Source organism: Bidens hawaiensis, unplaced genomic scaffold, assembly GCF_021521415.1.
Source record: "Bidens hawaiensis isolate Kalapana, Puna unplaced genomic scaffold, B.hawaiensis_p1.1 tig00031747_1, whole genome shotgun sequence".
In the NCBI taxonomy this organism is placed as follows: domain Eukaryota; kingdom Viridiplantae; phylum Streptophyta; class Magnoliopsida; order Asterales; family Asteraceae; genus Bidens; species Bidens hawaiensis.
In genome coordinates this window covers 47,526-60,161 of record NW_027495356.1, presented here as the reverse complement: position 1 = coordinate 60,161, position 12,636 = coordinate 47,526, and the positions used below count along the sequence as shown (strand labels likewise).

General features: G+C 36.4%; 1 pseudogene across 1 annotated transcript; it reads left to right on the top strand.

Annotated features, from left to right (window-relative positions):
- Positions 1-8,533: 8,533 nt before the first annotated feature.
- LOC143582438 (PTI1-like tyrosine-protein kinase 3) lies at positions 8,534-12,350 on the top strand (annotated as a pseudogene). Its single transcript, XR_013143969.1, has 8 exons — positions 8,534-8,686; positions 9,095-9,232; positions 9,298-9,548; positions 10,548-10,671; positions 10,742-11,015; positions 11,112-11,244; positions 11,328-11,414; positions 12,105-12,350. The product of XR_013143969.1 is annotated as a PTI1-like tyrosine-protein kinase 3 (transcript).
- The last annotated feature ends 286 nt before the right edge of the window (positions 12,351-12,636 follow it).

Sequence of the window (12,636 nt, the reverse complement as noted above, 5' to 3'; positions counted from 1 at the left end):
AAACCCGAATATCTACATGCTTTTGGGCATTCATAAGCGTAAATAATTTTTATTGATTTGATATTCCCCCAGTAATTTTGCCCATTTGTTATCTCATTTATGGAATTTGTTATATTCATAACAAGATATTGTAAGTCTCTAGAGTATGTTTTATGAAACCAAATAATGTTTTTTTAACAAAGACTACGACCCAACGTGTTTTTATAATCATTTATATTTAATAAATAATAGTTTGGGTTATTAAAAATCCAATTTTCATACTTAATTTTTGTAATTTATGCAAGTGTGACAGGTTAGCTTTTCCACTTTGTGGTCGAAATGCGATCGTCTCAATTCCTCTTTCATACGTGTTGTATTTCATATCAAATAAGGAACGAACTTCAAAACATTTAAAATTTAAATATAGTAGCAATTGCACAATGACTCATGGTTACATAAAACTAGTGATTTACTCGCGCATTGCGCGATGAAATTTGTCGGTAAACCCGGGTGTGGTACCGGCGTGTCAACGCGAACTCAGTCGGTATTGGCTACATTCGTTACGATACCAGAACTAATACCTAAAACATAAAATCGTCATATTAAAATGTTTAAACTAAAAACAAAAAAGAAATAACGGTACTTGTACAGTGTATCATAAAAAAAATTAGCATATTGTTCGGTCAGTAAATCGGGCCGTTAGTTCCATGGCATTGGTAAAACCCGAGCATTACGACGGTGAGTCAACATGAATTCAGTCATCATTGGTTACGTTCGTTACGGCATAGACAATGTTGGTAAACCCCAAGCGTTGAAACCCAACTAAATTCATCAAATTAACATATAAAAAAATTAAATATTTAAAACGACATTTATTCGGTCGGTAAAACCGAGCGTTGGTAAAACCCAAGTGTTGTTGTTCCCGAGCGTCGAGGCGGTAGTTCAGCATTGATGTGTGTTTAATGAATGCTCTTTTTAAATAACTCACAACTAGCTTTAAATTTATGAAACGAAAATCCTAACGAATCCACACACAACAGGCAAGTGTACCGATCACTAATAGTATAGACCTAAGGAAGTCCGAGTATCGAACACAAGGACACGAGAAAACGTACTTAATACTTAACCCTAACCAAGACTCACATAAGAATAATATAATTTAAATGATTTTTTAATTATTAACTACTTAACCTAACTTACTTTAATTAACTTAAAAGACTTAACTTAAGAAAACTAGACGAAACTGTGAGAATAAAACTTATTAATGGGGAAAACGTCTACCTAGGTAAGAATCCTATTGAAGGTATAATAAGATAATAGATTGTAGAATCTCAAGACACCAGTTCCTAAGGATGACACAACTAAGGTTCACTCAAGAAAGCTGGATCACCTCTCGGTCTCACTAACAAACCCTAACCTACACTTAGTTGATTTTAAAAACTAACCGGGTAACGAATTGTTAAAGTGCTCTAATGCCGACTCTCCTTTCGGTCTCACCGACACACTACCCTAATGGAGACAAATACTACGCAACCAAGGATAGAGGAAAAATTTAGTTTAACTTAAACTAGGTCAACTAGTCGCTCACAAACCCAAACCCGACAAGAACCGAACCCGCTCTCGCGCGATCCTAATCCTAACAAGTAAAAGCTATGAGACGACCCTACTTCCTATCACCTCTCGGTCTCTAAGAAGGTGCATACCCGCTGATTTTAACTAATTAATATACCCAAATAAACCCTACTGTTGTACACCCCGCAAACAGTCTCTAAACACAAAGTAAAGAGTTTAAAAAAGCTAAAATCAACTAAAACCGATTCAATCAATCAAAGCAAGAGGTAATTGAGTATTATTAATCAAAACAAATTCACTAAGCATAACCTAATTCAATGTTAAACCAAACTTTCAATAGCAATTCAAGTCATATTGATCAAACAATCCAATAAACTCATTAAAACCGAACAATAATCATCAAACCTAGGTAGAACTTACAAGATTAGCTATTCATAACTTTTAGACAGCAGATAATAATCATCATTAAGCTCAAAGTATCCATTAAAAACTAATGGAACTTGTTTCAAAGTCTAAAACTAAAAAACGAACTCACAAACGATAAAACAAGCATAACCGACAACCGGAGGATAAAAGATAGAATCGTAAGTTTGTCCTCCTTGGTTTCTCCTCTAGAGCAGGTGTGGGGGCTGGAAATATGATGTCCAAATCGCTCATAGGGTATAAACCCTTTATATATATGTTTAAACATCTCTTTCCTAATATAAAATAGGTTAAAACAAGCCCACAATGCCCACTAGAAGACAAAATAAATGGGGTAGCTGATTCCTACGCATTTTTGGCAGCCTTTGGGACATATGGGATGTCGCATAGCAAGGGCATGGATGCCTCACCTGGTCGAGTAGCGCGGACAGGTCCTGGGTGCTCGTTTCTTCGTTTTCTGACTCGTTTATCTTCAAACGCGCATACCGGCTTCATCCGAATCCCGTTTGAGCTGATTCTTTCTTCATTAAACTCGTTTTTTCGCTCTCTTCAACATGGGACCTACCATATACACAAACATTTAATTTCATGCAAGAACAAGTTACATTCGTTAACAGTTTACGCACAAAACGACACAAAAACGGGATAAAACGCTATGTGTTTTGCAACGCATCAAATATCCTCACACTTGAACCTTTTTCGTCCTTGAAAAAGATTATGCAGTGGAATCATAATCGGAAAACTGATCTTAAAAACATATAGATTATTTTAAAGTTCAGAGAAACGCAAAAACCGCAATTGCCGATATTGTTGTCCACTTAAACCATGCCTTGATCTTTACCGAGACAAATAAGATCCAACAATTTATATTACTCAGTGGTTTACACAATTAAGACCCGCTTATTTTCATCTTTTACCGGACCAGACCACCCCAACTTGACTTAAACCTCAAAATTAGCAGATTTAAAACTTTTATTGCTCTATTTTTTTATGAATAGTTAAGACGATCAAGTGTATTGTTTATCAACCTAAGCTTAAGTATCAAAGTCTACCAAGCAGCCATTAGATATGATTAAGGTACAATTAATTAAAAGCTAGTGTTCCCCACAACATGACATACCCCCGTTATCAAGCAATACCCCGAAACCATCACCATAGGTGAGTATGCAAAATTTCATCTGTAGGGCTTACATGTAGCGTGTCCCTTGTGGTCCGTTTCTTAATGGTAATGAGACGCGAGCAAGGGGACCCCACATGGCTAACAGCGTGGATGATCAAGTCTGTAATGTATTTGTACTTTTGTACTTTTGTGATCATGTTTAAAGACTTATAAGGGTTTGCTCTTTTTGGCTTTATTTTAAATATCCACAACCCCACTTAGGAATTGTGAATACCCAGATGAATAGATTGCATACAGACCCATGGTCTCCGGACCCGAAGCATCCCATCAATACAGGATTTAAGGTTATAAAACCATACGCCAATGAGGTGTAAAACACTAAACTAGCAGTTTAAGATTTATATCAAAGGCTACACGGCATACTCTAACGTTAAACCTACCCAAGCATCATATGATAACGTATTCAAATTTTTAAAACTCATGATATTTCCATTTTTTCATACCAAAATTTGAGGCTTGAGTATGACCCGACCTTTCATTACTTATTTTTCACGGACAAAACGCTTTACCCACAAAAGATTTCCGTTTTAACCATTTTATCAAATTGCCCTTTCATTCTCAAGGCTGAGCCTACCGACACATCCCAAGTTAAATGCGTTTTCTTTTATTTATCTCATATTATTAGTAGTTTGAAAAACCATTTTCCGATTTTACTATCATCTTCCATTATTTGCAAAAATATTTATTAAATTTTTGGGACATTTTTATTTAAAACTTTTCAATCAATTTATTTATTTTAATTTTTTTATTTTTAATGTTAACTCCCAAGATTTTCAATATTCTTTTATTTTTCTTAAAAATGAAAACGTCAGTTCCCCATCCCTACACTTAAATTTCACATTGTCCTCAATGTGAGACAAGGAAAAGACAAAACTAAACATAAAGAAAAATAAAGTGGAACAAACTCCCCTGGTATATGTGATCATGCAAGTGTGCGGTGAATCATGTTCCTCGCCCTCCTATTCGAATGCAAGCTTAAAACTCCGGTACTCTCTATCAAGCTATCACTAACGAACAAAAGCGGCAATCCTTAAGCAAATTATATCCCCACACTTGTTTTAAACTCCAACTCATCAACCAATCAAGGAATAACCTGCAAGTAAGAGAAGAAACACCCAGCAAAACTCGAAAATAAAAATAAAATGAAAATAAAATAACAAGAAAAGATATTACCGGGTTGCCTCCCGGTAAGCGCTAAGTTTATTGAATAGTCTTCAGCCGGACTCGCTCCCGAAACCTCAATCAGGAGGCTTCTCCTTTATCCTCTTCCCATCGATGCTCCTCAATACTCTCCTCTTTACAATTGGTCGGGAAGAAACCAATTGCACAACTCTCATGGGCACGACCATATGAATTATACTCGGCCCACCAACTCTTAGACTCCCCAAAAAATGATCCCCTAAAGTGAAACGGGAGTGACGAACTCTTCTGCACACCATGATCTCTAAGCCTAGATATCCTCCTTATTCTTTTGGCCAATTTTTTAAACCTCAACACGTCCGCAGATTGAGTACGGTTCATGTTTTGGTTTTTCACATTCAAAGTGAAATGGTGGAAAGACTGATTCACCAACCACCTCATGGCTCTCATCACAAGGCTCATTCTTGATCCCCGCACTTGGCTCATTATACAATAGATCCTCAAGCAACTTCAAATCGCCATGTGGGTCAAACTCTCCTTCATATGTCATGGTCAAATCCATCAACTCTTCACCAAACTCATCCTTAAATTCTTCCTCCTAAGAGGGAACATACTCCTCTACTCTCTGTTCCTCCATTCCGGTATTTTCAATCTCACTTAGGGTACCAAACAAAGGTGGGTTAAAAGGTGGAATATATTCCAAATCCTTTCTAATGGCGAATAATACATCGTCCATTATTGATTCCAATTCTGGGGTTGGCTCTAATATATTTCCCGATAAGTCTTTATACCCTAAGAAGTTCCCTATTTGATCATATGCAGATTGGTATGGTGGAGGATTTGCCACAAGTGATTCCCATGGAGCTTTCCGTGCCTCGACTTCTATCCTCCTACGCTCATAAGCATCATGTACCCAGTGATCTCCGCCACACACTTTGCACCATGGCGTTCCAACGTGTCGTCCGAACATATTTCCTTAAAAGAACACTCAAAAGAAAAGGATCACGGGCACCAGATAAAAATAGAATAAAATACTTAAAATAAAATTAAACTAAAACTAAACTAATTAAAATAACTAATCTAATCTAATATACGAAAATACAATAGGGTCGGGTCGTTCTCAATACGCCTCTAACCGTGTCCCCGGAAACGGCGCCAAAAACTTGATGTGTGTTTAATGAATGCCCTTTTTAAATAACTCACAACTAGCTTTAAATTTATGAAACGAAAATCCTAACGAATCCACACACAACCGGCAAGTGTACCGATCACTAATAGTATAGACCTAAGGAAGTCCGAGTATCGAACACAAGGACACGAGAAAACGTACTTAATACTTAACTCTAACCAAGACTCACCTAAGAATAATATAATTTAAATGATTTTTTAATTATTAACTACTTAACCTAACTTACTTTAATTAACTTAAAAGACTTAACTTAAGAAAACTAGACGAAACTGTGAGAATAAAACTTATTAATGGGGAAAACGTCTACCTAGGTAAGAATCCTATTGAAGGTATAATAAGCTAATGGATTGTAGAATTTCAAGACACCGGTTCCTAAGGATGACACAACTAAGGTTCACTCAAGAAAGCTAGATCACCTCTTGGTCTCACTAACAAACCCTAACCTACACTTAGTTGATTTTAAAAACTAACCGGGTAACGAATTGTTAAAGTGCTCTAATGCCGACTCTCCTTTCGGTCTTACCGACACACTACCCTAATGGAGACGAATACTACGCAACCAAGGATAGAGGAAAAATTTAGTTTAACTTAAACTAGGTCAACTAGTCGCTCACAAACCCAAACCCGACAAGAACCGAACCCGCTCTCGCGCGATCCTAATCCTAACAAGTAAAAGCTATGAGACGACCCTACTTCCTATCACCTCTCGGTCTCTAAGAAGGTGCATACCCGCTGATTTTAACTAATTAATATACCCAAATAAACCCTACTGTTGTACACCCCGCAAACAGTCTCTAAACACAAAGTAAAGAGTTTAAACAAGCTAAAATCAACTAAAACCGATTCAATCAATCAAAGCAAGAGGTAATTGAGTATTATTAATCAAAACACAGCCACTAAACACAACCTAATTCAATGTTAAACTAAACTTTCAATAGCAATTCAAGTCATATTGATCAAACAATCCAATAAACTCATTAAAACCGAACAATAATCATCAAACCTAGGTAGAACTAACAAGATTAGCTATTCATAACTTTTGGACAGCATATAATAATCATAATTAAGCTCAAAGTATCCATTAAAAACTTATGGGAACTTGTTTCAAAGTCTAAAACTCAAAAACGAACTCACAAACGTTAAAACAAGCAAAACCGACAACCGGAGGATAAAAGATAGAACCGTAAGCTTGTCCTTCTTGGTTTCTCCTCTAGAGCAGGTGTGGTGGCTGGAAATATGATGTCCAAATCGCTCATAGGTTATAAACCCTTTATATATATGTTTAACATCTCTTTCCTAATATAAAATAGGTTAAAACAAGCCCACAAAGCCCACTAGAAGACAAAATAAATGGGGTAGCTGATTCATAAGCATTTTTGGCAGCCTTTGGGACATGTGGGATGTCGCATAGCACGGGCATGGATGCCTCACCTGGTCGAGTAGCGCGGACAGGTCCTGGGTGCTCGTTTCTTCGTTTTCTGACTCGTTTATCTTCAAACGCGCATACCGGCTTCATCCGAATCCCGTTTGAGCTTATTCTTTCTTCATTAAACTCGTTTTTTCGCCCTCTTCAACATGGGACCTACCATATACACAAACATTTAATTTCATGCAAGAACAAGTTATATTCGTTAACGGTTTTCGCACAAAACGACACAAAAACGGGATAAAACGCTATGTGTTTTGCAACGCATCAAGCATGAATTCGGTCGGTTTCGGTTACGCTCGTTACGATATCAGAATTAAATCAAAACTAAAAAGTATAAAAACTGAGGTGGACCAATGGGGTAACGTCGGTCGATAAATTTCGTGTGTTGATAAAACCCAGGCGTTTCCATCATGTTCGTTAAAGTTTCCGTCGACTTCATATAGGTTAGTTATGCTACCTTAACTATAATTTTTTTTGGTGTTCGGTTGATTACCACTACGTTTCTTATGGTATTAAAATTAAAAACACAAAAAAAAAATCAACAAAATTAATAGACCAATGTGGTGTCGCCATTTGACCCAATCACTGACTTGTGACACCAACATTGTCCACCAACATTGTCCTTTACTCTATATAAATAATAAAATGTTAGGTTATTATATATTTGGATTTTAGTTGTAAAGAGTTAAAAGTTTAAAAGTTAATGATCTCATAAAAATGACCATGCGTAATTTTTGTCAATTATTCCTACTTTTTTAACAGTTTTTTTATTTTAATATAATATATTCAAGTTGAACTAGATCTGATCAAATCAGATCTTACGATCCCATGATCGGGATCTTATGATTAATCATAATGTTTATACTAACCATAATCATATAGCCTTCATTTCAATATCGAAATCATAATGATCCAAACAATTTAATAGCACTTAGCAGTTCTATTACAATTATTACTGCAATAATGTGACACGTCAAGTGTTTTAGGATTAAATCTTATTAATGATGTGCCTAAATACATGAGTTTCGGGTCTTTTAAGTGACAACAGTCTCATAGAAGCGCTTCTTGACACCCCACCCGTCAATAACGCCACAAAATCAGTAAACCCCAATTACACACGACGTGAAACGGTTAACGGTCACACCCTACATTAAGCCAAGTAACAATAAACTAGTAATAATAACATCCTTGAGTTCCAATATGTAGAAATATAGATATTACATCAATATAGCAGGAAGGCGGGCAACAAGCTGCGCCGCCACCCCTTTCTGAATTGCAAACCCTAACCTGCTAAAGACATACCCCTGCCCCTTTGGAGTCGACACATTGCTATGCACAACCTGTTGGACCCTGGTTAGAAAACGGATAGCTTCCGGTGCCAAGGAGCCAAATGTATCAAAAGCCAGATGGACAAAAACATGTTGGTTCTCTTCGCAGGCTTTAGCATGTTTCTCCACCTTCTTCGTTTCAGCCCTTTTCATTGCTTTCCCAGCTACAAACCCATTATCCCTCAAACCAGCTAAGGGAGATACCCTGTGAGGTCAACACAAGCGTGTTTTTCCCGGCCCAACCAAAGACGAGCAGACAAAATCATCATTCATCATTCACCGCCCCCCTCCACTTCTTTCTTTTAGCCTGTTTTACCTTTTTTCATTTGGACAGACAGACAGACAGACAGACAAAATCAAAACTGACACACACATCAGACAGACAACTTTATGAACACAAACCTCTAAATCAAGAAAACCCAACGACCCAGTTCAATTAAGGCCAGGTAATCATCAAATTAACCATCTTTATTAATTTTCCAATATGGGTTTCTTAAATCTTGTCTGATTATTAGTTATTTTGATCCAAAAAGATTCTTTTTTTGTATGATCGGATCGTAAAGGTTGAATCTTTACATTGATCTTGCAATGTTTGCTTGTTTTGCCATCTGGGATTCTTGATTCATGTATATGCTGATCTGATTTTGTGGGCCCATCACATTGTAGAAGAAGATCACATTTTAGGCAGAAGCCCTTTTTGTTTAATAGTGAAATTGTGAAAGTGAAAGATAATATTCTTGATTTGGTTAAAGTGTTAATGATCTTGATTGTGTGATCATTTGGATTGTTGATTTGACATGTGCCACATCAGCATATTGATGTTCTTTAAATGTTTTTTCTTTGTGATTTTGCAGGCGTGTGCGCCTAAAACGGTCTGACTCATAGGAAGAACAAGAAGATGCTTAGGTGGTGTTGTTGTACTTGTCAAGTCAACGAGTCAAACCCGTCAAACGATAATGAACCCTTAAAGAATCCATCGGATTACTTGGATGGTATACTCTCATAATTACATTATTTCAGTATTATGATTAATGTGACACTTTTTCATGTAATATAGGGCACCACCAACAGGATCTGAAAGGCCCTGTGAAACCTGGAGTGCAAAAAGCAGTGCCACCAATACAAGTACCAGCACTTTCATTGGAAGAGTTGAAAGAAAAAACCGATGATTTTGGATCGAAGGCGCTAATCGGTGAAAGTTCATACGGAAGAGTTTATTTTGCAACTTTAGATAATGGAAAAACTGTGGCTGTGAAAAAACTTGATGTTACTACTGAGGTTGAATCAAATAACGAGTTTTTGACTCAGGTATGCTAATAATACTTTAAATTACGTATTAAAGACTGGCAATTTGCATAATTAGGTAACCAACTTTGGTCCCATTTGTAATTTGGATCACATGCTTTCATTGAATTTTCAAAAAGCTGAAACATTCGAAAAGTTTTTATTTAGGGTAGTTTTTAAGTTATCAGGTTTCCATATGTCACATAGGCACTAGAAGTGTGCATGAAACCGAAATAATCAACCCGTAACCGAAATAACCCAACTCAAAACCAACGGTTCGGTATTATGTTATTTTGAAAACATAATTTCCGGTTCGGTTTCAGTTTTGTATATACCGAAAACTGAAACAACGAACCTAAAACCCACTGTTTGATTTTATGCCTCTTCAAAAACTGAATTTCTTGTTGGTTTCTGTTGTGCATGTACGGGTACCGAATACTGAACTGAACTGACTTTTATAACCAGACGAAACCCGTAAAAACTGAAAAACTCAACTTTTGGTATTGAGCTTATGGATTATAAACTTTTGTCAAATGCTAAGTAATATCTAAAATTAAGTAATGGTGTAGCCCAAAATATTTTGGCACAATTATGTAATAATCAGTTAGTTACTAATTAACAAAAAGCTTTAGGCTCAAAGTTTCAGGCCCAAATTCATTATCTTGTCCCATTTTTCGGCCCAAAATATTCAACCCCAAATGACAAAAACGAGAAAGCCAAAATCGAAACCGAAGCCATTGTGAAAATGGAAAACCATAAACCAAGTTTTGGTTCATTTTTGGCTTTCGGTTCAGTTTTTAGCCCAAAACTGATTGGGTAACCATATCAGATTACCATAAATTATTTTATTAAAGTTCATGTCTTTTTTGTCAGTGAAAGTAAAATGTGCTTACCCACAGTTAAATGAGACCAGAGTTGGTTCATTTTTATGCAATTACCCTTTGAAAGACCACAATAATGTTCTTGGTAGTAGTTTCTATCATTTGAATTCAAATAATCTTGCTATTTTTTACTTCCTCCAAGGTCATGTTCTCGAATCTGAAGCACAAAAACCTTATCGAGTTGCTTGGTTACTATGTTGAAGGAGACGTTCGTGTTCTAGCTTATGAATTTGCAACCATGGGATCTTTACATGACATTTTACATGGTACTTAGCTTTAGAAAAAAATTGTGTCAACATGATATGGAACATGTTTTGAAGTTATGTGCATATACAGGTAGGAAAGGTGTGCAAGGAGCACAACCAGGGCCCGTGCTTGATTGGACACAACGGGTAAAGATTGCTGTTGATGCAGCTAGAGGGTTGGAATACTTGCACGAGAAAGTTCAACCGTCTATTATACATAGAGATATAAGGTCAAGTAACGTGTTGTTATTTGAAGATTTAAAAGCCAAGGTTGCAGATTTCAATCTTTCGAATCAGTCACCGGATATGGCTGCCCGTTAGCATTCGACTCGTGTTCTTGGCACCTTTGGCTATCACGCACCAGAGTAAGTCTTCTTTCTTTGGCTATCATGCACCAGAGTAACGGTATTGCATGTTTATTCATTATATTTTAAGATAATTTGAATGGGAACCATGTGTAGGTATGCGATGACGGGGCAGTTGACGCAGAAGAGTGATGTTTATAGCTTTGGTGTTGTTCTTCTTGAGCTTTTAACCGGCAGGAAGCCAGTTGATCACACAATGCCACGTGGACAACAGAGTCTTGTCACTTGGGTAAGATTTGGCTACCTTATTTTATGATAATCATCTTTTTTTTATTAATGATCAAATAAATATGTTACTTTTTGCTTACATAGGCTACTCCGAGACTTAGTGAAGACAAGGTTAAACAATGTGTAGATCCAAAGCTCAAGGGAGAATATCCTCCAAAAGCTGTTGCGAAGGTCTCTCTCTCTCTCTCTCTCTCTCTCTCTCTCTCTCCATATATATATTATATGTTTTGGTCAGGGCTCTATTTGAAGTCTGTTTTTTGCAAGAATTCCTATCTTCTCATGGTTCATGTGTTGTTCTAAGTATACACATGAACCATGTGTATACTTAGAACAACTTCATACAAAGATATAATATGTTTTGTGAGAGTGCATAATATTTATTAGATCTCACCGGGTTGGGACTATGTTTACCTTCTGGTAAATTGTTTCGATGGTTTCACTGAAAATCAATAACTTGGTGTAACTGAAAAATAAAAACATGTTTTAATCCAATCAAGTATAATTTATGACACTTTTTAATTCAATCAAGTATATTAAAGGATATGCTGGCCCATGCTTAAGTTTGCAACATATTGTGGGTGTTGCACACTGAAACATAGGCCGAAATACACTTTAATATGTTTAGGAACAACTTGCTACGTCTTATATTCGTGTTGTAAGATATGCTCTGTTCAATGAGAGAACGAACAATTTTTTGTTTTCAAGTTACACTTTTGAAAATATTTGTAAGTTATTGTTGGGTTCAAATAAGAATAATTAGAGATACATAATAAATGTGTTGATGGATAAATAAAATGATTCATAATTATACACACGCTGAAAAAAGGTAAATGAGTAACTTTATTTGTTATGATGATGCAGTTGGCGGCTGTGGCGGCATTATGCGTGCAGTACGAGTCTGAGTTTAGGCCTAACATGAGCATTGTGGTGAAGGCTCTTCAACCGCTCCTGAAATCTTCTGCACCACCGGAAGAGGAGTAAATAGTTCCACCATAAAACAAGCATTGGTTGGTGTGTTCATATGTAGATTCTGCCTCCACCTACTCTATACACATAGCACACATATAGTGTTTAATCAATTTGATTATTGTTTTGACAAGTACTTTTGCGGCTTCCTGTTTTGTTTGTTGACATGGTGGAGTTTGGCTTTGTGGTGCTTTATTATGTTGTATGAGGTTTTCTGCTTGTTCAGTTTCTGCTTCTCTTCAAGATGTTGATATTTGTTGTGAATCTGTTCATGTTTATAAAATGATTTGTCTTCATTTTTGGCATCCTTTAAGCATAATATGTTGTCAAGGTTTATATGTTCTCAACAGGGTATGGTAAGTGTTGCTACAACAATTATAAGACCAATGATAGTGAATAGGCTGGTTAGGTTAACAGGCTTCAAATG